This window comes from Dermochelys coriacea, chromosome 3, assembly GCF_009764565.3.
Source record: "Dermochelys coriacea isolate rDerCor1 chromosome 3, rDerCor1.pri.v4, whole genome shotgun sequence".
Classification (NCBI taxonomy): domain Eukaryota; kingdom Metazoa; phylum Chordata; order Testudines; family Dermochelyidae; genus Dermochelys; species Dermochelys coriacea.
The window spans coordinates 139,632,722-139,657,973 of record NC_050070.1 but is presented as its reverse complement, the minus strand read 5'-3'; the positions used below and the strand labels follow the sequence as shown (position 1 = coordinate 139,657,973).

The window sequence follows — 25,252 nt, the reverse complement described above, 5'->3', positions numbered from 1 at the left end:
TAAGCAGATGAGGAGTTACACCATGCACAGAGTTAAAATACATGAAAACATTCTCATATTACTACCCATGTGTTTGCTTTTTGCACTCACCTGATACGTACTGTCATTAAACAAAACTGTAAGCCATTTGGGAAAGGGGCTTTCTTTTTACTATTCGAATTTGTAATGTGAACTGGGTTTCTGATACAAATAATACACAGAGGTGAGAATCAGCCTCACTTAGAATTGTATGCATATCACTTTATTGTTGCAGTGATATATTTGGATCTATACTCTTAATAAGAAACGAGAATGGTGCATAAAATCCCCAAATTGAAGGCGATAGGAAATTAGGAGATACTTGTGTTTGTTTTTAAAACACTCAAAATTCAAAAACTGCTTTAGAAACATCCAACCGCTCACATGTATCTGGGAAGTCACCAACCATGGAAAATTTCAAACAAAAAATATTAATTTGAGAAATTTGAGCAACTTAAAAAGGGACTTTATGATGAAGGGGAATTTCATCCTTAGCTTTCACTATTCATTCTTCTATAGTGTGGATTGGTTAACATTGTTATAGCCTTTGACCTTAGCTTTTCATTTCCCGGGTTTGGGTTCTAATTTGTAACATTAGAATTGTATTAATATGGGGTTTTAATTGTGATGTAAAAGAAAGATATTGCTAACAAACAGCTCTGCTACAGACATCTCAAGTAAATATGGTTATGCAAGTTTAAGGACAGCAGTTACTGATTAAGTCAGTCTAACTCCATACACCTATACCATGTGTTTATAAAATGTGTGTAAGTTCAATTCTTCGAGAACAAATACATTTTGTTTGACTCAGTATGTCGCCTTCTTGTCTAGGCAAGGGGGAAAAAAAGGAGACTAACGCTGTAATCCTTTCAGAATAAAATGTTTAAATACAAACATGATTGCCATTGTAGACTGTTTAATCTAGAGAGATTGTATTTCAGTTCTGTTTTTGAAAGGTTTGCTGATTTGACCATACAGAGCACTTCATTGCTTATCTTAATTGTTTAGATAAGATTTCTTTGAGTTTGGCAGGTGACAGAATCTTGGGTGTGGGATATAGGAGGGTCAAAAAATATTGGCATGTTACCAGGTTATACTTATTTAAAATTATAGTGTGTGGCTGAGCCAATAGTCTCAATGAACCTGTGGAGGCTGGTCTTTGAGGATGGAATCTGAAGCAGAACACTGATTGGTAGAAGGCAGGATTTTGAATAAACGAAGAAAGAATTATTATCACCCCTCCGCCCCCGAAATGGTATCTAAGTCTTAGTGCAGAGAGAACACAAGTAACCCTCTCCAGTTTCTGCATGTGTGAAAGAGGGACAGATTTAGCTAGGGATTTTTAGGTGAAATTTTTATGCAAACATAAGATTATTTTTATAAGCAGGTTTTCATGGCTCTCTTTGCTTCCCAAAGAGTGGGACCAGTGGTGAATAATAGACCTGCCTTTTCTTATGGAAAGATAAAAACAGTCTCAATTACATTTTTAAAAACTCCACTGAAATAGGTTTTTTATACCTGTGACAAATGCAAACTACAAGATGGTCTAGCCTGGTCAAAGCATTCATTTTGGTTGACCTGTATAAGTTCCTCATAGCATTATTATTCATTAGTAATGTGCCAATACCATGAATGTGCTCTTTAGATAGACTGTATATGTAAACATTCTAGAGAGATTTCAGAGTAGCAGCCGTGAAAGAGATACAGAACAATTCATCTGCAAAAGCTGAGGAGAATCTATGCACTGGGATTCTGCATGTCATGTACACCATCTCTCGGACTATGTAAGGAACAAGACTGGGTATGGGCCTGAGCGTCCTCAAACCACACTTATCCACTTGGTCAAAATCCACTCTGGCTCCTACTCACTCTTGCTCATCAGCCCGTTCAGTAACAGTCACAATCCCATTGTGTGCCTAGTCCAGTATCCAGTCTAAAACAATTCCTGGAAACAAATGGCTCAGAGGAAAGTGTAGGAATAACCTGCCAATATGGGAGATATTTTTCCTAACTTCCACCAGTCAGTGATTCTCTGCCCTGAAGCTGGAGAGTGTTTACAACTTTCCCCAAATGAAGGTTTTGGTTTGCTGTGGGGTTGGGGTTTTGCTTCTCTCTCTCTCTCTCTCTCTCTCTCTCTCATTACTATTTACATTTCAGTTCTGTTGAACTCAGTCTCGGTGACTTATCATGGCAGAAAGTTATACAGGCTAATTATCCATCTTCATAATATGTATTATCTTTTCTATTTTTAAATGTTTCCTTTTCATTTAATTGAATTTCACATTATTATTTGTATTACAGTAGTGCCTAGCATACCCCAAAAAGATCAGGTCCCCACTTTGACAAATACTGTACAATATGCATAGAGAAGACAACCTGTGTCCCAAAGAGCTTACAATCTAAATAGACAAGAAAAACAATGGGTAGGAGATGAAAGAGACTGAGAAAGTGCAGTAACTTGCCCAAGGTCACAGCAGATCAGTGGCAGAGCCAGAAATAGAACCCAGGTCTCCAGAGTCTCAATCCCATGTCCTATCTGCTAAATTCCTCTGGTTTGGGTTCTCATAGTCAAACTTTGTCAAGTTTGATTGACAAAAGTAAGTGCGTTGACAATATGCTCAGACTTCTTAAGACTTAGGACAAAGCAACATTCTAATAAAAATAGCACTATAAAAGTCAACGTAGCACATATTAAATGAATTAAAAACTAGCTGATAGATAGATAGATCGATCTCAAAATTCAATGGTTAATGGAGAATCATCAAATGGGAGCATTTCTAGTCTGCATCCTGAAAAGCAGAGACTCTGAAAAGGACTGAGGAGTCATGATGGATAGTAAAGTTAACATGTGCTCTTCGGCCAAGGTGCTGGCTAGGAGGGATAGCACAGTCTTTAATGGGATGTATAAAACAGGGGCCTACATAGTAGCAGTAGGCAGGTGGCTCCAGAATAAATTACTGGAATAAAGTTGTAAAATTGGAAAGGGTTCAGAAAACAACTATAATAATAATTTTAGGTATGAAAAACCTGGCTTACCATGAGAGACTTAAGATGCTCAATCTATTTCAATTATCCAAAAGAAGGATAAGAGATGACTTAATCAGAGTCTGTATGTACCTAGAGGAATTCAATTTAGGAAAGGCATAACAAGAGCTCATGGCTTTAAGTTGAAGCCAATCATCTTCAAACTGGAAGTAAATGCACAAGCTTTAAACAGAGATGATCAACCAAGAAAACAATTTACCAAGGGATGTGATGGATTCTTCATCACCTAAAGTCTTTGTATGAAATCCTGGCTCCATTGAAGTCAATGGCAAAACTCCCTGTAAACTGTAAATCAAGATTACATATCTTTCTAAAATATATGTTCTAGTTCAAACAGCAACTAAGAGCCTCGTGGAGGGAATACTGGGTGAAATTATATGGCCTGTGTTATTCAGGACAACAGGCTGGATTACCATGATGGTCTCTTCCGGCCTTAAAAATATATGAACCTTTAAATATTGAATTTCATCTGCCTATTCAGCTACCTTTTTTATTCCACTTTGAAGATCCTCACAGTCTCCCTAATTTTGACTGATCTAAAGCATTTTGCTTTATACTCAAATTTTGCCACCTTTTTGCCTGTCTCTTCCAGTTCATTAATAAATATATCTAACACCATGAATCTGAAAGCCAATGTAAATAATTACGCAAGTGCTTAGAAGTACTTTTACAAAACTGCAGGTCCAGCTGAAAATCTTGCTGATCAAGAACACAAAAGGCAGCTGGAAAAGTTTATTTAAAGAAACAAATTAAATAATAAGAAATTAAGTAAAGTCCCATCTCCCCCACCACAACCAAATGGTATCCTACTAAACATGAGCCTTCATTCTTTCAGTTTCTTCCACAAACTCCTACCAAAAAACTTGGCACAGCAGAAAGAAGTTAAGATGTAGCCTTGTATTTTACATGCATGACTATCATATTTCAGACTATCATATTTCAACACATGAACCTTTTCACCTAGTATTCTGAAGTTACTGCTTCAGGCAGCCACCGATGCTAGCAAAGTGGTGTAGTGATCATGTGATATTTGGTCCATGTTCTAAGTGTGGTAAGATTATGGAAATACCTCGCCAAAAATCTTGTCATATAAATGTCAGAAGATTTGGCATTACTAATTCAAATTGCTGTGTGGTGGGAAATTACAGGGATTTATGATTTAATCTCCCCTCCCTCACATGCTAAGAAATGGGTTTCCACAAAGTTGGCATTGTTGATTCAAGGTTCAAGTAGATAAGGGCCTTGACTGCAATAAAACTGGTGACCTAATATTGCAAACAGAATAGGATATTTCATCTAGATTTTTTGAATATGGTTCAGAATGTGTATACATTTCAATATCTTAACTGGATTCTGACCTAAGGACTTCTAGGGTAGGATTTTCAAAAGCACTCAACTTTAATGGACGTTTACTATTGACTTAAAAGAAAGCCAAGAAAGGTACACCAATGGTGGCTGTTTCTGAAATTCCTACCCCTGAATTTTAACATTAAATGCCATTTTTTTGTGCAAATATTTCAACCTTAAAAAATACAAACTACCTAAGCATTACATGAAATTACATAAAATCCCTAGATGATGCCAATACTTTTAATAGTAGAACAGATCCATAGACATAGAAAGTTCAATATTTTAATACTTAAAATTCACAGTGACAATTAGAAATTCAGTGTGAAATAATCAAGTCCCAAGAGAAACAAGAAATTTGTGGCTACCAGCTAAAAGGCGACTCCTTCAAGAAATTGTTTGTGGCCACCCGGTGCTGCAAAGGCCAGAGAAACAAAAGGCACTTCCAACTTCATTACCACTTCCGATATGGACTGCCAGATGTTCACACACTATCATTTCCCCAGTGCAATGATGGTGTTCCAAAAGGAGTGGTATCTAGCCCAACACTTCGGCCTACACTCTTCAGCAGGGACAGAACAGTCCACTAGTGCCATCTGCTGGAACTAGAAAACTTGAACTAGCAGTCAAAGCATACGGGGGTTTTCAATCTGATGATTTAGTAACACTTTGCCCTAGCCATCTTTGAGGTGATGACGTAGTACACTGTGTATCCCTGTGGTGCAGCACGACTAGGTCAAAACAACTGAAAAATTAAGTGACATAGTTGATGGGAAGCATTTCCAACATTCCGACGTTTTGTAAATGCTTCTCCTGGACTCCCAAAGGATGTCTTGGAAATGCTGCTGATATCATCCAATTAGTGCAGGAAGCATTCCTAGGTTTTGGAAAAGATACTATTAACATAAAATGATTCTGATCATTTGTTGTTGGATCCAACCCAGCCTTTCAAGCTAAATGTCAGGAGCATGATGGCACCATGATAAGGAAGCTTTAACTACAGCCAGCCAATGGAAAAAGAGTACACCACACACTGAGATGGTTGTTCCATACATTATAGCCCCCTAAACTGACATTTAGGGGGCTATAAACTGAACTCTTTCCTTACATTGTATCCTTCTGAACATCCAGTTGTACTGTTCTCTGAAATAATGAGTGGTTGAAGTACAGCTGCTCACCTGAGACTAAACTTTCCTTCTGTTTGTGAGCCATTTTTAAATGCTGAATTAAGGTCTCTTTTAAATGAATATTTTATATACCTACCTTAGATACTTACATGGCACACATCATCACAGTCTTTGAGCTCCTAACAGTCTGTCAATGTATTTATGCTGTCAGCCTAATTTGAGATAGTGAAGTGCTATTACCTCTCTTTGATAGATCAGAGTTGAGGCACAGAGAGAATAATTGTCTTGCTCAGGGTCACACAGGAAGTCTTTGGTGAGAAGGGAAGTGAACCTGGGTCTCCGACAGTCCTGGTTAGCATCCTAACCATTGCACAATCCTTCTCTTTACTCAACAACCAATTTGTATGTCCTGGGCAAAAACACCAGCCAGCAACTTTTGACAGCATACATTGTTGTCATGATTTTATAAGCCCTTTAAAAATACATTCATTTTTATTTATCCTGGGTGGGCTGGGACAGAGAGAGTCTGCTTCAGTGCACTGATATCACAATCCCCAGCTACAATGGTTGCATTCAAACAGCTCCTTTTCTAGCAAATATCTCTAAATGGGAGAGGTACAGTGGCCTATTAGTATATTGTGAGAACACACACACACACACACACCCTGTAGTGGCAAACACCTTAATTCCCTCAAATCTGTCCACTTTACAGAAAAGGGAAGATTTAATGACACTGGCAGATCTTATTTGAGGAAATATTAATTAGCTGTTTTTCACTTTTGTGACTGTATTGAGTGCCCAAGTCTGATTCAATAATGCTTTGGTACATGTGTGAACATTGGGAAAAGTTCCTTATGGGGAAACAGGAGGCATTTCTTAACTGCAGCATGTTACCCGTGCTATTAGCAAAAAAAAAAAAAAAAAAAAAAAATCTGTTATACTTTTATTTCCTGACCAGTAATCTTGTGATGACTGTGAAGTGCACAAATCAGACCAGTGGTGCTGGTTTATCAATGCCCATTTGGGAGATTAGAACTTTCCTCCACTTTTCTCTTTGGAAATTCTCCATTACTGAACTTAAGAAAGAGTACAGCCTTTCAGCTGAAGCAATGAAGAAACATGTTCTCCCAAAGTCACAATTCTTACAAAACTTCCCTATAAAATTAGATGCTCTGATGTGTCCTTAAAAATCCTTTACACACCCAAAATATACAATGTGGCAATGATTAGTCTGTGTGCTGATTGCAGCATTATGAGAAAATTTTATAATTTTCCTCATTGTTTAAAAATGTAATTTATTGCAAATTCATTACAAACATATTAAATGATTTTGAGTGGTTTAATATTAAAGGTTTTTCAGGCTTTCTAAAAAAATAAGTGTAAATGGGAAAGACATCGAGACTGGTATGTCCTAAGATGAGGTGGGGGAACTAATAAAAAAACTTATATGAAGTATCTAAGCAGTGAACCTCATGTGGTCCCAATAAAATGATTAAGGAAAAATTGTTGCTCCTGCACAATTTTCCCTTTCCTCAACTTCAAGGGAACCATACTTGCACTCTGGGCTGGAGGAACCCAGGTGCAGGGAAGCACTAGGGATGTTAAATAGGCCAGATGCATTCTCTCACCACTTAGACAATCTCCCTGAGACAGGCTTTTATGTCCTTCATCCAAAGCTCAGAAATCCTTGCCCACTTCATTGCAAGCTTCTAACATTCAATTAGAACTCCAACCTTGACCTTGGTGTCAGCATTATTGCTAGTACAAGTGGTCAGTCAGGGATTCTAGGACTGCTTTAAATGTACCATACAACTTAAAAACAAACACTAATAGTATAAATGTACTAGGAATTACAGATACATATGGGCAGTTTTAGCACATTACTTTTCCTTCTAATGTGGTTTGACTTTAGTGCTCACCTTCTGGAAAAAAACTATAATATATTCTATTACTATCATCAATTATAATTTCACAGCACCCAAAAGTACTAAGAAGTTCTTTGAACAAATATAAGATGACAGGGTCCCTGCCCTTATGAGTTTGCAATCTACTAACAGGCATGATGCAAGAACGAGGGTTGCAGATGAGTTGGGAAGGACTGAGGAAAAAGGACAAGAGTTACAGCAATAAAACTATGTGGTTACTCAGCAAGAGCTAGCACACAGCAGAGTGAAGCAATTAAAGGATCTGATTCAATATGTGAGCTTGCTCAAGAAGGGCATAGCATTTGGTATGGGAAAAAAAGATTTGACATGTTTCAGAATCAATTCTCTATGACAACTTGGAATTGATATTAAGATAAAATCAAGCCTTGTGATTAAACAGGAGTTAATAAAAACCTAAATTTTCCAGAAGTTGGTCTTTTCTTCTAGAAAAATTTATTCATTCAATGCTTCACTACAGTTTCAATAATTAATAATTTTAAAAAAGTTTGTTAAAGCAGGATTAATATTGGACTGTTTCTCTCCATGTATCTTCTATTTGGAGATAGGCATGATAGATTTAATAAAGCAGTCTTATCATCCATGATTTCATTTCATGAACAGAGAATACCTGAACCTTCTGCAACAATACTTTTTGAATAGCGTATTATTCTTTATTTTACACATCTATCATTTTTATATGCTATCAAACTGGAGTATGGCATTGTCAAGGTTCCTTCCCCACTCTGAATTCTAGGGTACAGATGTGAGGAACTGCATGAAAACCTCTGAAGCTTAGTTTTAACCTAAGCTGGTAAAAGTATTTTATCTTTCGCCCTTGGACTTTCACTGCCACCACCAAATGTCTAACCGGTATTATTATTAGGAAAGAGTCCATTTGGAAACGTCTTTCCCCCGCAAAATCCTCCCAAATGTTACACACACCCCCTATCTGGGGAAGGTTTGATAAAAATCCTCACCAATTTGCATAGGTGACCACAGACCCAAACCCTTGGATCTTAAGAACAATGAAAAAGCATTCAGTTTCTTAAAAGAAGAATTTTAATACAAGTAAAAATAATCACCCCTATAAAATCAGGATGGTAAATACCTTACAAAGTAATTAGATTCAAAACATAGAGAATCCCTCTAGGCAAAACCTTAAGTTACAAAAAGACACAAAAACAGGAATATCCATTCCATTCAGCACAGCTTATTTTTCTCAGCCATTTAAAGAATCAGAATCTAACGCATATCTACCTAGATTACTTATTAAGTTCTAAGACTCCATTCCTGTTCTGTTCCCGGCAAAATCATCACACAGACCAAGAGAGAGAGGCTTTGTTTCTCCCTCCCCCCAGCTTTTGAAAGTATCTTGTCTCCTCATTGGTCCTTTTGGTCAGGTGCCAGCGAGGATATCCTAGCTTCTTAAGCCTTTACTGGTGCAAGGGTTTTTCCTCTGGCCAGGAGGGATTTTAAAGGTGTTTACCCTTCCCTTTATATTTATGACATGCCCCCCCGCACCAAATCACAGATAGGGTAAAACACTGCCTGTGATTTCTTCCTGGAGCTCTAGGAAAAAACAGAGTTAAGAAGACACATGCACCTCTAAATATACTACCAAGGATATAAAGACTAACAATATTTTCCACATCTCAAGGACGATTTTAACCAGTTGATTCTGGGAAACTTTCAAGGGAGAGTGCAGCAGCCACTTTGTTAGAAGCTCCTGAGATGTGTTGGATGTCGAATCAAAATCTTGGAGAGCTAAACTCCACCGAATAAGTTTTTTCTTAATTCCCGGTGGTATGAAGCCACCGTAGTGCAGCATGGTTGGTTTGCAGGTGGAAACGCTGTCCCCAAACATATGGGCGTAACTTTTCCAGAGCATAAACAATGGCGTAACGTTCTTTTTCACTGACTGACCAGTTGCTTTCCCTCTCAGACAGTTTTTTTGCTGAGAAACACTACAGGGTGGAATTCTTAATCCGGTCACTTCTGCATTAAAACTGCTCCCACTCCATGCTCGGACGCATCTGTGGTTACTAGGAACGCTTTGTCAAAGTCTGGGGCCCTTAGTACAGGGTCAGACATGAGTGTCGCTTTAAGCTGGTTAAAGGCCTTCTGACACTCTTCAGTTCACTGAATGGCATTGGGCTGTTTCTTTTTGGTTACGTCTGTCATTGGGGCAGCGATTTGGTTGTATTGCGGTACAAATCGCCTGTAATAACTGGCCAAGCCTAAGAAGGATTGAACCTGTTTCTTTGACTTTGGGATAGCATCCACTTTGGCCTGTATGTGGTTGATAATTCCTTGATCCATCTGGCGTCCAAGGTAAGTCACTCTGTTTAGGCCTATTTGACACTTCTTAGCCTAAACAGTTAGTCCTGCCTCCCTTATGCGCTCGAAGACTTTTTTTTAATATGTTCCAGGTGTTCTGCCCAGGAATCAGAAAATATGGCCACATCGTCAAGGTAGGCAACTGCATATTCTCCTAATCCTGCTAGGAGACCATCTACAAGTCTTTGGAAGGTGGCGGGTGCATTCCGCAGTCCGAAAGGGACTACATTAAATTCATACAGCCTGACATCGGTGGTGAAGGCTGACCTTTCTTTGGCAGATTCATCTAGCAGTATCTGTCAGTACCCCTTGGTTAAGTCCGAGGTAGAGATGAACTGGGCCCATCCCAGTTTCTCTAATAGTTCATCTGTGTGTGGCATTGGATAGTTATCGGGGTGAGTTACAGCATTTAGCGTAGGTAGTCCACGCAAAAATGTATCTCCCCATCTGGTTTGGGAACTAGAAACACTGGAGATGCCCATGCACTGCCAGAGGGGCGGATTACACCCATCTGTAACATATCCAGGATCTCCAGTTCTATAGCAGTTTTAGCTTGAGGAGACACCCAGTAAGGTTGGACTTTAATTGGGTGAGCATTACCTGTGTCAATGGAGTGATATGCCCATTCAGTCAGTCCTGGGGTGGCTGAGAATGTCGGTGCATAGCTAGTGCACAGCTCCTGGATCTGCTTTCACTGCATATGCCCGAGGGTCATGGAGAGGTTCACTCTTCCACGCCACCAGCACTTTTGTCTTCATAGTAGACACCTTCAGGCCACTCAGCATCATCTCTTCCCTTGGCTGTAAACTGACAAACCTCTAATTCTCTGGAATAAAAGGGCTTTAGAGAATTAATATGGTATACCTTAGGCTTTCGGTTGGAGGTGGGGAATGCTATGAGATAATTAACAGCTCCCAGGTGCTCCTGGACCATGAATGGCCCTTGCCACGATGCTTCCATTTTACGGGCCTAGAGAGCCTTTAAGACCATGACCTGGTCCACCTACTTTGAAGGAATGCTGTCTGGCATGTTTATCATACCAGGCTTTTTGCTCTTTTTGAGCATCCTGTAGGTTTTCTTTAGCAAGGGCTAGAGAGGTTCGGAGGGTGTTTTGTAGGTTGATTACGAAGTCCAGAATGTTAGTTCCTGGAGAAGGTGTAAATCCTTCCCATTGCTGCTTCACCAACTGTAACGGCCCCTTAACCTCATGGCCATATACAAGTTCAAATGGTGAAAACCCTAAACTGGGATGTGGTACAGCTCTGTAGGCAAAAAGCAACTGCTGCAACAATAGGTCCCAATGATTGGGAGTGCTCATTTACAAATTTACGTATCATGGTCCCCAAAGTTCCATTAAACTTGTCCACCATACCATTTGTTTGATGGTGGTAAGGCGTGGCAACCAAGTGATTTACCCCATGAGCTTCCCAAACGCTTTCCTTAGTTCCTGCCAGGAAATTAGTTCTTGCATCTGTGAGGATGTCGGACGGCCAACCTACCCTGGCAAAAATGTCTGCTAGTGCCTGGCATACACTTTTAGCCCTGGTGTTGCTTAGAGCTACTGCTTCCAGCCATCTGGTGGCAAAATCCATGAAAGTCAGTATGTACTGCTTTCCTCTGGGTGTCTTTTTTGGAAAAGGACCCAGAATATCCACAGCTACTCACTGAAATGGAATTTCAATGATGGGGAGTGGCTGGAGAGGGGCTTTGACCTGGTCTTGGGGTTTTCCCACTTTTTGGCATACCTCACAAGACCGGACGTAGGTAGAAACATCCTTGCCCATTCCCTCCCAGTGGAATGACCTCCCCAAATGGTCTTTGGTCCTGTTCACCCCAGCATGGCCACTAGGATGATTGTGGGCTAAGCTCAAGAGCTTGACCCGGTACTTAGTTGGAACTACCAACTGTCTCTGAGGATACCAATCTTCCTGGTGTCCACCAGAAAGAGTTTCCTTGTATAAATGTCCTCTTTCTGCAACAAACCTGGATCGATTACAAGAGCTGAGAGGCGGTGGGTTGTTCCGTGTCGCCGTCCAAGCTCTCTGGAGGCTTTCATCTGCTTCCTGTTCCGTCTGGAACTGTTCCCTTGATGCTGGAGACATCAGTTCCTCATTGGATTGTGGACCTAGGTTTGGTCCCTCTGGAAGCAATGTAGGGGATGGAGCAGTTTCCATTGACTGTGAACCGCTCTCTGCTGGTGCACTATATTGGGGTTCAGGCTCTGGCTGAGCCTCTTGTGTAGGATTATCAGCTGCTGCCGGTTCAGGTTCGGTGGGGCACTCTGGTGTTGGGGTTGCAAGTACTGGATTTCAGTGCTGGCAATGGGCCTGATTCTAGTTGTTCTACCAGCTCCGGTCCTGGCTCTGTCTGGGTCTCTGGGACTGGATCTACTACTGCTGTTGCAGACATTGGCCTGGGGTCTGGGTCCATCACCTCTGACCGGGTCCTGGTAGAAGTTTCCAGAACAGGCTAGGCGTGACGGCTTGTTTAGCCTGGCTGCAAGTGACCATTCCCACCCTCTTGGCTTGCTTCACATGATTGGCCGAGTCTTCCCCCAACAGCATGGGGTTGGGATAATCATCATAAACTGCAAAAGTCCACGTTCCTGATCAGCCCTTGTACTGGACAAGCAACTTGGCTGTAGGCAAATTGAAAGAGTTGTACTTGAATGGTTGAATCGTCACTTGGATCTCTGGGTCAATTAAATTGGGGTCCACTAAGGAAGCATGGATAAATGACACGTCTGGTTTCCACCTTAGGGCTCTGAACCACCGACGGGAATGCTCAGGGGTTAGCCCCATTCTGACTCTCACCTTGGTTTTAAACAGTTCATACTGGTTCATGAGTTCCTTGGGCATTTCAGCTGCCACCTCAGATAAGGGTCCACCGAGCTGCGGCCTCAGCTCTACCATGTATTGGTTTGTAGAGATGCTGTATCCAAGGCAGACCCTTTCAAAGTTTTCTAAGAAGGCCTCGGTATCATCGCCTGCCTTGTAGGTGGGGAACTTTCTGGGATGGGAAGTGGTACCGGGAGAAGGATTGCTAGAGTTTGTTGGTATATTCTGCTGAGACTTTGCCTTCTCCATCTCCAGTGTATGCTTCCTCTCTTTTTCCTTCTCCTCCATTTCTTTGGCCCTTGCCGCCATTCCCATCCGCATGAGTTCTATCTGTCTTTCGTGTTCCTTTTGTTTTTCCCTCAGCCTCAAATCTGGCTAATTCCAGCTTTGATTGAACCATGCAGTCTGTCATCCTAATCTCTCTTTTTTAACTAACTTTACACCCGAGAGTTAGAAAGAAAACAAAAACACACACACACACACACACACACACACACAAAACTTGGCTTGTAAAATTTGCTGTGCTGTCCGGATACCTATGTTCTCTGATAGTGATGGTCAGCCTACAGAGAAATCCTTAAAAAAAAACAAAACAAAAAAACTTAACACCTTTGTCTCCAGGCAAATAGGCAGAAAACCCCTCTAGTTGCTCTTAAGTAAAAAACAACTTCAGATCTGTGAAGACTTGTGAATTTCCATGCAGGAGGTTATCTACCCTGCCTTTAGGTAGAGAAAACTCCAGCTCACAAAAGACAATTCCCTTTTGTCTCTGCTCTGGCCCCAAAGCAGAGAAAAAAACAAAACAAAACAAAAAAAACCCTCTACCTGCTTTCAGTTTAAAACCTGCTTTCCAGCAGCCCAAAGGAAAAAAATTATTTCCTTTTCAAATCTGTGCTTCTGGTTAAAAAAAGTCTCAAACTGATCTCAAAATGATTTCAAGTTAATCACACCATTCTGCCACCATGTCAAGGTTCATTCCCCACTCTGAACCCTAAGGTACAGACATGGGGACCTGCATGAAAACCTCCTAAGCTTACTTTTACCAGCTTAGGTTAAAACTTCTCCAAGGAACAAACTATTTTACCTTTTGCCCTTGGCCTTTCGCTGCCACCATCAAACTTCTAACCGGTATTATTATTAGGAAAGAGTCTGTTTGGAAACGTCTTTCCCCCAAAAAATCCTCCCAAATGTTACACACACACCCTTTCTGGGGAAGGTTTGATAAAAATCCTCACCAATTTGCATAGGTGACCACAGACCCAAACCCTTGGATCTTAAGAACAATGAAAAAGCAATCAGGTTCTTAAAAGAAAAATTTTAATAGAAGAAAAAGTAAAAGAATCACCTCTGTAAAATCAGGATGGCAAATACCTTACAGGGTAATTAGATTCAAAACATAGAGAATCCCTCTAGGCAAAACCTTAAGTTACAAAAAGACACAAAAACAGGAATATCTATTCCATTCAGTACAGCTTATTTTTCTCAGCCATTTAAAGAAATCATAATCTAACGCATATCTAGCTAGATTACTTACTAAATTCTAAGACTCCATTCCTGTTCTGTCCCTGGCAAAAGCATCACACAGATCGAGAGATAGAGGCTTTGTTTCTCCCTCCCCCCAGCTTTTGAAAGTATTTGTCTCCTCATTGGCCATTTTGGTCAGGTGCCAGCGAGGTTATCCTAACTTCTTAACCCTTTACAGGTGCAAGGGTTTTTCCTCTGGCCAGGAGGGATTTTAAAGGTGTTTACCCTTCCCTTTATATTTATGACAAGCATTTATAACAGTAACTATATGGAACACAGTGAAACTCACTGCTATTATTAAGGAATACAGAAATTGTCACACTACTTCAGAACAATGGTTCACCTAATGACCAGCGGTGGTCAGTACTAGATTCATAGCTTTTAAGGACAGAAGGGACCTTTATAAACAACTTGTTCGACTTACTGTAAATCACAGACCAAAATAACTTACCCAGTAATTTCTGCATCCAACCCATAATTTGTCCGAGTTACACTATACCTTTTATAAAGATATCCACTCTTGATTTAGAGACTTCAAATTATATAGAATTTTCCACATCCTTAAGTAGGTTGTTCCAACCCTTCCTTACGCTAATGTACTTATTTCTTCACTGCGGTGGATGTGAGGGAGATTCCCACACCTGAGCCATTCTTTTTAGGTGACAAATCTGAGAATCTGTCCCAGAATCAGGTGTCAATAGAGGAGATTTGGAACTAATTGATCAATTAAACAGTAATACATCACCAGAACCAGATGCTATTCACCCAAGAGTTCTGAAGGGACTCAAATATGAAATTGCAGAACTAAGTATGGCATGTAATCTATCACTTAATCAGCTTCTGTACCAGATGACTGAAGGATAGCTAATGTGACATGAATTTTTAAAAAAGGCTCCAGAGGCGATACTGTTAATTACAAGCTGGTAAGCCTAACCACAGTAACAGGCAAATTGGTTGAAACTACAGAAAAAGAACAGAATTATCTGACACATGTATGAACATGATTTATTGGCGGAAAGAGTCAACATGGCTTTTGTAAAGGCAAATCATGCCTCGCTAATCTATTGGAATTCTTTGAGGAGGTCAACAAGTATGTGGACAGAGATGATCCAATGGATATAGTGTACTTGGACTTACAGAAAACCTTTTACAAGGTCCCTCACCAAAGACTCTTAAACAAAGTAAGCTGTCATAGGGTAAGAGGGAAGGTCCTGTCATGGATTGTTAACTGATTAAAAGATAGGAAACAAAGGGTAGGAATAAATGGTCAGTTTTCAGAACGGAGAGAGGTAAATAGTAGCATCTCCAAGGATCTATACTGGAACAGTGCTGTTCAACATATTCTTAAATGATCTGGACACAGGGGTAAACAGTGAGGTGGAAAAATTTTCAGACTATACAAAATTACTCAAGATAGTTAAGTTCAAAGCAAACTGAACAGATCTCATAGAACTTGGCGACTGGGCATCCTGCAGGGATGTGCTGGCTGCTGCTTCCCGCAGCTCCCATTGGCCGGGAACAACGAACCATGGTCAACATAAACAAAATGTCTCGCGGCCCTAATCGCGTGGATTACCCTAATGTGGCGCATTATGAAGGTTGCCAACCCCAGTAACAGAGGTCTATAAAATCATGTGCAACTTTAGCAGCCTCATGGCCAAGATGGAGTCTGCTCTGCAGGCAGCTCTGACCAAGAGAAGGCATGTGCAGGAATGCAGCAGGGAAAGTCCCTTGCGCCCCAGGGGCACCTGTTCCAAACCCCCCAGAGTGAACACACACACACACACACACACAGGAAAAGTACAATGAATATAGAAAAGGAAAACATTTATTTACACAGGGATGAAAGGAGAAAAACAGAGGGAAATATACGGGGAGCAGTAAAATAGGGTTGCATTCAACTCAAGGTCCCACAGGCCTAGTGGTACCACAGTATGAAAGAGCAGACACTGAGCAATGTGTCTGCACACAGAGTTCAGGAGTCCTGGGCAAAGTTCCACTCCTTTGATGAGTCTTGGGTGCTCCTGGTCATCTTCAGCGCCAGTAAAATTCTCCCAACAAACCCCTCCGCTGCCCTCTTCTGTGGCTCTCTGCAAAGCTATACAGAGCGACAGCCTCCCCACTTAACTAGCTAACAGCTTCCCTCCTTATTATTTCCAATGCAAAGTCACGAGCCCCAGTACTCACAGCTCTGGTCTGCACTGATACTGGGTCCAGCTCCAGTCTGTCCTTCTCGGGCAATTCCTCTCTGGTACAGTGCTCCTTCTGGCTCCTGTCCTGATTGGCCGCTCTGTTCTTCCTAGTCTTCAGGCAGGTTCTTGACTGCTTCACTCTGTGAGGGCTTGCTTGCTGCAGCCCTTCTGTCTGGAGCTCCAGACACACACACACCCTGTTGTTCTCCCCCCCCCTGCCCCCAATAGCACGATTCAGCACTTCCCCCCCTCAGGAAAAATATTTAAAGGGGTCATGCTCTCTCTAAACCCCAAAGGGGTTATACATGAATGGTACATAGAAAGTGAACAAGGAAATGCTATTTACCCCTTTACATAATACAAGAACCAGGGGTCACCAAATTAAATTAATAGGCAGCAGGTTTAAAACTAACATAAGGAGTGCTTCTTCACACAACTCACAGTCAAGCTGTGGAACTCATTTCCAGGGGATGTTGTGAAGGCCAAAATTATAATGAGATTAGAAAAAGAATTAGACAAGTTCATGGAGGATAGGTCCATCAATGGCTATTAGCCAAGATGTTCAGGGATGCAACCCCATGCTCTAGGTGTCCCTAACCTCTGACTGCCAGAAGCTGGGAGTGGACAACGGGATCATTCAATGATCACCTGTTCTGTTCATTCCCTCTGAAGCATCTGGCATTGGCCACTGTCAGAAGACAGGGTACATGGATCTGACCCAGTAATATGACTGTTCTTATGTTCTAGATTGAATTTGTCTAGCTTAAGCTTTGACTCTTGTGCTTTTTCCTACTAGATTAAAGAGCCATCCAACATAAAAAAAAATCTTTTCCCCATAGCTGTACTTTTAGACCATGATCAAGTCATCTTTTAACCTTCTTTTGGATAAACTAAACACATTGAGCCTCTTAAGTCTCTCACTAGAAGGAATAATAGCCATAGCAAAATTTATTTTCCAGCCCACGTCAGCTAGTGTTGAGTAAGAAGTTATTTATTAAGTTTTCCCCTTGTTAATTTGCATTGCAAGCAGTCACATTTATCTTAACAGTATTTTTTTTAACTTCTCCATTAGCACTTTTTAAATTAAAGTAGTTCACTTCCTGCACAACATCTACCTTTCAAAGTCACAGGGCAAAATGTTTTCTGTAGTGCACAAATACAAAGCCAGAGTTAGACAACTTAAGAAACCAAGTTATGGCAGATATGGTGCAAATATGATGTTTAGTAAAATAATCTGAACTGTCCAGGAAACAGGATTGGGTTTTAATTGAGGCTGGATGAACTAGTGGCTCTTTCCATCTCCCCATAACCAGAACACTGGAATGCGTTACCTAGGGAGGTGGTAGAATCTCCTTCCTTAGAGGTTTTTAAGGTCAGGCTTGACAAAGCCCTGGCTGGGATGATTTAACTGGGACTTGGTCCTGCTTTGAGCAGGGGGTTGGACTAGATGACCTTCTGGGGTCCCTTCCAACCCTGATATTCTATGATTCTATGATTTCTTCTTGTTGATATCAATATTGCAACCTCCTTACTTCCAGCTTATACTCACCAGACCCCCTCTGATCACTGATCACACCAGAGAACAGGCAGAACTTGCATGTGCAAGTTATATGAGTAGCAGAGACAAGGCAGGACCTGTGAGGAATGCATTATTACTGGACCAGTGTGATTCCAAAAATAAAGAACGGGATGGGAAGCAGAACTTTTAAAGTAGCAGGACCAGAGTGGAAGTGAAGGAGTGAGGACATGAAAGGAGCTTTGCAGAGGCAGACCTTTCAGAGGGATGGAAACTACAGAATAGTGAAAAATAATCAGCCAAAGTTGCGCAAGTACATATTTTGCACTCTTGCTGCTTTATCTTTTGAATATAAATGTTTTGTTCAAATAGTTTAAATAACACCACAGTATAGATTAAATCTCTGTTCAACAACAAAATTGTATTGCTATGCTAAAAGTTTTCATTGTCAGGGAGGAAAGGGCTATTAGCTGTCAAATATAGCTAAGGAGCTTCTCTTCATGAGGGACTGTGGTGTTTCAAAATAGAAAAAAATACTCTTGGTGGGGAGGGAGGAGCAGGGTAGGTGTGATTAAGCAGAAGGCATTAAGACACCTAAAGGATGGTGTCCAGATAGAGTTTGAGGATTTTCATAGCCATTCTCTAATAGAATATTGCTCGCAGCTAGATATGCAGTTAGAAAATTCAAGAGCCCTGAACCTGTCACAATAAGAGGAACGGTGGAAACAAATACAGGAAACTACTGAAATGGAAAAGATGATATACAAGCAAAATGGACAAACACAGAGCCTTTTATAATATTTTTTCCAGACTGCTATTCTCAACATTTACAAGAAACACACTTAAATAAGCTCAACAGGTTTAGTCAACCGAGATTCATTTCCACATTGGAAAGAAACACATTGTACATTTCTGACTGGGAAGAAACTGGAATATTCATTAGTGTGAAATATGATATTTGTTGTCAAATGTTGTTACTCTAACTACAGGCTTCCTCAACCCAGGTGTTGTTTTCGTTTGGAGGGAGAAGGGGCAACATGTGGTTTGGATAGTTTTTTGGGGGGGAGAGGGTTTATACACCCCAGTCCTGTTATATTTATGATTACTGTATTCGTGATTATCAATTAATACAAGCTTAAAAACCAAGAGGAAACAAATTGTTCCTTACAAAGAAAGAAACAGCTTCCATCTTTGTCTTGCCTTTTCTATAACAAGATCTAATGGCTAGAAGCTGAATTGGACAAATTCATATTGAGGTGCACATTTTCAACAGTGGGGGTAATTAACGATTGGAGCAATTTACCAAGGGTTGTGACGGAGTCTCTATTCTCACATCATTCTTTCATATGAAAGAAATTTTTAATATTTTAATATTTCAATATTGGATATTTTTCTAAAAAGATAGGCTTTAGTTTAACAGGAATTAATTCAAGGGAGTTCTATGTCCTGTGCTAAATGGGAGGTCTGACTAGATGATTATAATAATCCCTTTCTGGCTTTATCTATACATTTTTGCTGTCTCCATTTGATGGGGAGAAAAGTCCACCACTAGGCGCTCCATAAAATGCCTTCTATTCTACACACATTCTTGCTCAAAAGGTGGTTATGTGCTGCAAAATTGACTTTACAAAAATGGTACCTTCTTATTTAACAGACCTGCTCCCTGAATGTATTCAGGGCCATAGTGAAGATGAATACTTTAATTATTTCTGCTGATTTTAACAATACGCATTTTTTCTACTTTTGAGCCCTTCACATTTATCACTGAAAAATATTTGTATCAAAAATGAAAGACTAATGAAACTGAAGTTACAGTTAGTTATTTACACTACAGGAATGGATCCCTTAGCTTTTAAGTTTGCCGAATGTATTTTTTGTCTTCATCACACATTGCATCTCACATTTGGGCCTTTGCAGGTTGAGAGATACATGTACATCAGCAGCTGATTTGATTTACTACATTCCTTTCAAGTATGTGTGTGAAAAAATTAAATTAAAGGCAATGGGTTTTCATAGCTATCAATTATTTCTGTAAAACCTTTATTATTTGTGATGATATTTGAGAAGGAAAAAATGCAGCCTCACTTCTAGAGTTAAGTTTAAAAAGGTAGCAGTTAGGGGATAAAACATTGTTTTACCTCTAAAACGAGTAAACTTGATAGTGAAATTACTGAACATGACATGAAACACCCACAGTGCCATTATTAAATGGAATCTCTTTTCAGAAATGGATGACACTTTAATAATAGCCTGGCAATGCCCAATTACTACCACAGAACCAGTTCCGAAACTTGAACCACCACAAAACACAATTAAAATACTTCTTTAATTATTATTTTCACCTGAAAACCAAAAAATAAATCTTGTCAAAAATAAAAAAAAATGTTTGGTCTTCAGCCAAAATAAAACAAAATAAAATGATTTTTTTGTATTTCTTTTCTTTTCTTTTTTGAGGAAAGCAGATACAGAAAATGGTTTTCATTTGGTAAAAACTTAAATTTTGTCAAAAAAAAAGTTTCAATGGAAAATTTTCAATCAGCCCTAATATCTTACTTTCAAATAGCCACTACTATGATGTCCTTTAAATAGGATCTTTATCACTCAGCACTGAAACTGCTAATTGAAATTGTGATAAACTCCCAGTTTAAACATGGCTTGCATTTCTGACCTTTTGGAAAAAGCCCAAATGGATCTTGAAACCACCGTATTGCATCTAAAAAAGAAAATCTGAGATATAAAAGAAAAATTCATGAGAAGTGCTTGACTGGCCTCTCTCAAACATTGGCTGAATCTTGAAGCCAAATGCAGTCATGATTCCAGTGGGTAAAAAAATACTGGCTAAAATGAATGGAGGATATTAGTGGTATACCCCACCCTCCCCCTAAAAAACAAGAAAAATGACTGGATAAAGTATTTCAGGTAATTGATAGATGATTGTAATGATTGAGCATCAGTAAGCACACGCATGAAACCAGAGAAACCATGAGAAAATAACTTATTTTTATACTGCAGCATCTAAATACATAGAAAATGGCATTGGGATTAAAGAGAATAACATTTCTTAAAAATTCCAGCCAACACATGATAGACAGTTAGAAGATCTGTTAGCAATTAAAATCCATAAAAAAATCCAACAACTTTAAAGCACTACTAGAAAGATCTATTAGGATTCAATAAAAATATGTTCTGCTCATTAAAAGGATTCCTTCCACACTGTAAAATATCTAAACCGCAACCAGAATTTGGGCAAGCGTCTTACTGAATCCAATTCAAAGAAAGAAACAGACTAGCCCAATTTCATTAGCTGCCACTTATGTTCTCCTGACCAAAGGAGATAACTCAGTGTACATTGTACTGCTGCAAGCTTGCATGAAATGTCACCTAATCACAAACTCAGAAAACAGTAGCAGACTCCATACAGTAAAGAGACCATAGTTGGAGAAACAGCATAAATGATTACTATTTCAAATTTTCAACATAATCTGTCATGTAGAATTAAAATTTGTTTTAAGAATATATTTTACCAATATTATGCAATTTCCAAAAGCTATGAAATTGATAAGTATAAAGTTTTCCTGGAGTTTCAAATTATTTTAAAACTATTAAAAATGAGCTACAATCATGTACCTGTAACTTGCAATCCCAAATTAGCCATTTGAACTCATGCTTATCCCAGTTTTCACCTAAATTCCTAAAATCGTTTGAGTTTTGTTTTCAAAAGAAGGAATCCTGATACAGTGTCTCACTGAAAGGTTCCCTCTCTTGCTAAATTATACAGTGGTCTTAAAATCTTTACAAGTTGCCTTTGCAAGTAATTAACATTTCCTCTGCATTCAACAGATGTGCCTTACACTCAACACAAGGAATATCTGTGTACAGAGTATGATATAACCCAGTGAACCAAGATAAAGAAATGCATAGTAAAACAGACTGTTAGTGGGGACAATTATTTTGTTCTGACTAACCAGGAAATTCAGAAATAAGAATTCCAGTATTGTACATTGGGCTGTGTACTGTTTCTTTAAATTTGTAGCACAAAGTCAAGCAGAACAGACTGCAAAGGGGAGTAAAGTAGAGCATAAGTGTAGTATTAATGATATTACTAGTTTCCTTATTCTAACAGCATAACAGTTATGGGTGAAGATCTAGAAATTTTGAATTTATGCAAATACCCTATTTACATACTTTGTCAATTTTTTGTTGAAAGGTTATTTAAATTCTCTGCTCCTGCTCCTTTATCAGTTTCTCTGTTACTGTAATAGTCAGGCTAAAGATGGTAAAAATGTATTACTACTAGATATTTACATGCCTTCAAGTCCAAGTTAAATGAGGCATAAATAGAAAGCGAAGCTAGGCTCCTGGGGCTATGATTTAATAATTAGTGTTCACTGACAACCTGATTATTTGGGAGGGAGGTATCTAAGATCACAAATGTTGGCAGTCACTAGGAGGAGGAGGGAGAAACCCAGACACTGAGATCAGGGGTGGGGAGAGGGAAATATGCTGCCTCAGCCAAGTCATGGTAAATGCCACGTTAACTCCATTAACAATGTCACCGACACTGCAGGAGCCACACGTAGGGGGCAGCACTGAGAATCCTAGTTCCTTCGGGGTTGAGGGGGGCAGACTATTTCCAGGGCTGTTTCAGTCTCCTTTGACCCTCTCCGAGTGGTGGGGGATCATAGAGGCTGCATCCAGGGCTTGCTCTATGGCATTGCACGTGCTTCCCCCTTCCCTCACAGTCCAAAATCTCCAAGCTGCACAGGGAACCTCCACTCATCCCACCAAATCTATGCTGCGAGGTCTGACAAGAAAGAAATGGGAGTGCGGCACTACTCCTAGGGTTAAATTCTGGCCCACTGAAGCCAACAGGTGTTTTGCCATTGACTTCAACAGGGCCAGAATTTCCCCTCAGTCACAGATAGGGTGTATCAGCTGTAACTGGTACAACCTCACTGTAACTATAGAGATTAGAAGTGTTTTATTTTCACCTCCTGTTTCAGTCTCCTTGTTTCCCCAGGAGATTCAGTCTCCCAGTTAGGGTCCAGGTGAGATCAGCAGAAATTTGGAGCCTGCAGAGGTGCCTGGGACACTCAACTGGCCTATAATGAACTTCCTTGTTCAGAGTTAGAAGAAATTGGCTCTTCTGTGTTGCCAGCCCCAAATATCCAAAAATCAGGCCCCAAACAATAGTGAGGTTTAAATAACTAACAAACACCCAGAATGTATCATTTGCTTTCTGGCTTCTGAACCTTTAGGGTTCACTCTATTCACGTCTGCAAGATTTTCAATGTAATCATGTGGGCGGTAACCTTATTAAAAAAAATGGAAACTCAGATTTTCTCAAATCGTTTGACTTCAGAAGTTGGGACCTTAAGAAAATCACCAAGTATCACAAGACTATCAATATCATTGCAAAAGCTAGCAACACTGCATGATGTTGTTCTTTACCATTGTCATATGTCAGATTGGCCTGCGGTTCTCAGGAGAATGAAAACCGGGCCAAAATACAGGACATTTACAGACAGGTGGCTTCTGCTTCCATGTTCTCCAATGGCTGGCAGCAGGGGAAGCTGCTTGTAGGCCCAGTGTTGAGACAGCTGGTCCTGGGTCAAAGGAGGAGGAAGGGAAGTGTAATAGAATCTTCCTCCCCAGGAGCATTAGCACTAAGTACCCACACCCTGGCTACCCAACATTAATCCAGGATCAGCAAACTGAGCGGGTCTGAGAGGGTGCATCTGCCCATACTGGAAAGCGCACATGGGATGTCTGGAAAGGAAGAGGGTGGATATCTGTCTGTCCTGGGAAAATGTCTGGGTGTAAGTCTGAAATGGAAACAGGGAGGAGGCTAATTTGGATTGATGAGAGGCATGCTTGATGTTGCATCATTTTGTAGCACATCATCTACCTTGCTCGGCCCAGTCAGTGCTCCTTTCCTGCCTCCAAAACTGCGTTAACCACAAAGCGACAGGTTCTTTGCATTATTTTCCAAAAGCTTCCCTAATAGAAAAATGTTGCTTCTATTTCACAATTTCAGTCATATTTCAGACAACATGTAAGTAAGGACAATCGTGAACTATGCTTTAGCAAACATTTTTTTCTTTTAAACTAACAGCTATTGAAGGGGAATATACAAATTAGTGTCAGTTTCAGAGTAGCAGCCGTGTTAGTCTGTATCCACTAAAAGAAAAGGAGTACTTGTGGGACCTTAGAGACTAACAAATTTATTTGAGCATAAGCTTTCGTGAGCTACAGCATCTGATGAAGTGAGCTGTAGCTCATGAAAGCTTATGCTCAAATAAATTTGTTAGTCTCTAAGGTGCCACAAGTACTCCTTTTCTTTTTAAAAAATAGTGTGCAACTTGTACGACAGATGATCCTATATACTTAACATTCTAATAGGATAAAGGTTAAGCATAATATTGTTTGACCCCTTCAACTACAGACATTCATGCCATGTTACTGTTAGTATTGCATGTTAAGCAAGCAAATTTTCAATGAACTCGCGTTGGCTTTACCGCAGACACAGATGTTAGGCGGACTCCTTTGTTCATAAGGTTCTCATTATTAACTCAAACCAAGTTGAATATTTGACTGAAGGAAAGGACCATATCATTGTTTTCAGATTTCACTCAATGACTTAACTGAACTACATCTGCCAGCTTTAGAAATACCAAGTATTTCTTGGCGCCAGTACTGGCGCCTTGTTCTATGACTACCATCCTAAACGTTTCAGCTTGAGGAAGTCTAGTAACCATCAAAACAATTTAATAAAAACTTAAATTGTGATTAAGAGTTACTCACTGGCTGACAGATCACAGGAAAATTTGTTCTAAATATGAATTATTCCACAAAATAATCTAAGCACAGCAAATGGAATTCATGTCTGTAAAGATGTAGGCTAGAAAGCTAGAATTTTTTTTTCCATGATTTATTAAGCCTGCACTATACTTGCAACCATGTTTATTTAATAGGTAGGCTGGCACTTCACAGGACAGATCAGTCTGCTTTAAATCTATTCAAAGCCCCTGGGAAGCATAAAGGAAACTCTGAATAAAAATATAACTCCTCTTTTCTGCCATCCTAGTATAAATTTGAAAAATATTACAATCTCATCAAAATGTTTCTCTTTATAACATTCTTGAAGATAAAGCAACTAAGAAGTCTATACGTGATATTCTAATACTAAATGTAGGAACGATTTTACACAGCAAATAAATAACGTGGAAGTCACAACATTCCCAGGTGACTAGATTTCCAGTTATGCTAACTGCGTTAGAATCAACAATACAATATAGGCTGGAGCCAAAGACATTAGATTTCATATATCTGACAGAATCCAAGTGAAAGAATGTAAATTGCAAGGCTTTGAATGAACAGCCAC

At 39.8% G+C, this 25,252-nt stretch overlaps 1 protein-coding gene across 5 annotated transcripts in view; it reads right to left on the bottom strand.

Annotated features, from left to right (window-relative positions):
* The window catches only part of FMN2 (formin 2), a 277,143-nt gene that overhangs the window by 124,111 nt on the left and 127,780 nt on the right, over positions 1 to 25,252 (bottom strand). The gene's annotated exons all lie outside the window — the stretch shown is intronic.